Below are 2,500 nucleotides of genomic sequence, written 5' to 3' on the forward strand. Positions count from 1 at the left end.
GCCAAGAATGTTTTCTTTAATCAAGAGCGAAAGTCAGAGGTTCGAAGACGATCAGATACCGTCCTAGTTCTGACTATAAACGATGCCAACTAGCGATCGGGGGGCGTTAGTTTTACGACCTCTCCGGCAGCTTGCGGGAAACCAAAGTCTTTGGGTTCCGGGGGAAGTATGGTTGCAAAGCTGAAACTTAAAGGAATTGACGGAAGGGCACCACCAGGAGTGGAGCCTGCGGCTTAATTTGACTCAACACGGGAAATCTCACCCGGCCCGGACACAGTGAGGATTGACAGATTGAGAGCTCTTTCTTGATTCTGTGGGTGGTGGTGCATGGCCGTTCTTAGTTGGTGGAGCGATTTGTCTGGTTAATTCCGATAACGAACGAGACTCTGGCTTGCTAACTAGTTACGCGACCCAATCGGTCGGCGTCTAACTTCTTAGAGGGACTAGTGGCGTTTAGCCACACGAGATTGAGCAATAACAGGTCTGTGATGCCCTTAGATGTTCGGGGCCGCACGCGCGCTACACTGACCGGATCAGCATGTGCTCGCCTTGGCCGACAGGTCTGGGTAACCCGCTGAACCCCGGTCGTGCTAGGGATAGGGAATTGCAATTATTTCCCTTGAACATGGAATTCCCAGTAAGCGCGAGTCATTAGCTCGCGTTGATTACGTCCCTGCCCTTTGTACACACCGCCCGTCGCTACTACCGATTGAATGGTTTAGTGAGGTCCTCCGATTGGACCTGGCGCGGCCGGCAACGGTCGAGCCGGCGTCCGAGAAGACGATCTAACTTGATCATTTAGAGGAAGTAAAAGTCGTAACAAGGTTTCCGTAGGTGAACCTGCGGAAGGATCATTAACGGTCTCGCAAACGCTTCGGCGAACGCGAAACTCGGACAAGCGAGAGAAAAAGTTTTTGCTACCCGGCGCCCGACCCGCGAGGAGCGGCGCGCCGGCCGGCGATTCGGTCACCCGGTAATGTTTGCGCGTCGAGTGCCGCGGTGCCGCGCGCTCCGGCTTCAAGCGTCGGCCTGGCCGACCGCTCGGCGCGGTATATTTTGTCACCCTTTAGTGCGAGGCACTGTGCGAGCGAAACAATCGTGGATGGCTCTTGGCGGTGGATCACTCGGCTCGTGAGTCGATGAAGGACGCAGCTAGCTGCGTGAATTAGTGTGAATTGCAGGACACATTGAGCATCGACGTTCTGAACGCAAATTGCGGCCTCGGGTCAATCCCGGGGCCGCGCCCGCCTCAGGGTCGCGTTGCAAACGTTCCGCGCGGGGATTTCTCCGCGCGGCTGCTGCGGCGTCGGACGCGCGAGCGCCCGTCCCGCTCAAGACAGCACGGCACGATGCGCGACGATCGCGACCAGAATCCCGCGCGGCGGCGGCGAGTCGACCTCGAAGAGGCCAACGGCTGGCGGCTCAAGGGCGGGAATCGAGGTGCGCGGCGGCGCGCGGCGCCGACGGCGAGCGCGGAACGGGAAGAATAGTCCCGGTCCTTACTTTCGGCCTGAGGTCGGACGAGGCTACCCGCTGAATTTAAGCATATTACTAAGCGGAGGAAAAGAAACTAACGAGGATTCCCTCAGTAACGGCGAGTGAAGCGGGATGTGCCCATCGCCGAATCCGCGCGCTTTTGGAGTGCGCGGAATTGTGGCGTACGGAATTCGTCACGGCGCGCTTCGCCGGTCGCCCGCGTCCTTCTGATCGAGGCCTTTTCCCAGAGCGGGTGTCAGGCCCATGGCGGCGACAGGCGGGCGCGCTACGGCGTCTTCCCAGAGTCGGGTTGTTTGGGAATGCAGCCCAAAGCGGGTGGTAAACTCCATCTAAGGCTAAATACGGTCACGAGACCGATAGCGAACAAGTACCGTGAGGGAAAGTTGAAAAGCACTTTGAAGAGAGAGTTAAAGAGTACGTGAAACCGTCGAGAGGCAAACGGGAGGGCCTGTCGGGTCGCCCGGTCGCTTTCAGCCGGCCCCCTGTCGGCGACGTTGTCGTGCGGACCCTCACGGGCCGCCGGCGGCGCCGCCCGATCGGGGACCAGCGCACTAGCGCCGGGCGAAGGCCGCGACCGTCTGGACGGCGGCGAGAAGGCCGCGCGCAAGGTAACCCGGCCTCGGTCGGGTACTATAGGCGCGCGTGTCCGTCGGCCCGCCGTTCGGGCGAGGAGAGATCGCCGCGTCTGCCCTTCGGGGCCGAGCGCCCGGTGCCGGCTGGGGCGTCGTGGGTCGGGGACTGTTCTCAGTGCCCAGCCTCTTCGTCTCGGTCGCGCTTCCGGTGTCGTTTCGCGAGGCGCACGGGGTCCGCGGCTGAAGTCAGCCACCTTCCCGACCCGTCTTGAAACACGGACCAAGGAGTCTAACGTGAGCGCGAGCCACGGGGCAGTACGAAACCCATGGGCGCAGTGAAAGTGAATGTCGGCGCGGTCCGGCGGAGGTGAGACGTCGTCGTTCGCGGCGGCCGCATCACCGGCCGATCTCGTCCGCTTTGCCGGAGAGGT

General features: G+C 60.9%; 2 non-coding genes and 1 pseudogene across 2 annotated transcripts in view; all 3 read left to right on the forward strand.

The window, feature by feature from the left end:
* Nucleotides 1-857, forward strand: part of LOC146142404 (small subunit ribosomal RNA) — a 1,811-nt gene extending 954 nt beyond the window's left edge. Inside the window, exon 1 of the ribosomal RNA XR_014500896.1 lies at nucleotides 1-857. This exon is cut by the window's left edge and continues 954 nt beyond it. This is a non-coding gene — a ribosomal RNA (small subunit ribosomal RNA).
* A 247-nt stretch (nucleotides 858-1,104) lies between these two features.
* On the forward strand, nucleotides 1,105-1,258 carry LOC146142405 (5.8S ribosomal RNA). The gene has a single exon (XR_014498849.1). It is a non-coding gene; the product is annotated as a 5.8S ribosomal RNA (ribosomal RNA).
* Nucleotides 1,259-1,506: 248 nt separating this feature from the next.
* Nucleotides 1,507-2,500, forward strand: part of LOC146142406 (large subunit ribosomal RNA) — a 3,679-nt pseudogene continuing 2,685 nt past the window's right edge.

This window comes from Ascidiella aspersa, chromosome 5 (assembly GCF_963924565.1).
Source record: "Ascidiella aspersa chromosome 5, kaAscAspe10.2, whole genome shotgun sequence".
In the NCBI taxonomy this organism is placed as follows: domain Eukaryota; kingdom Metazoa; phylum Chordata; class Ascidiacea; order Phlebobranchia; family Ascidiidae; genus Ascidiella; species Ascidiella aspersa.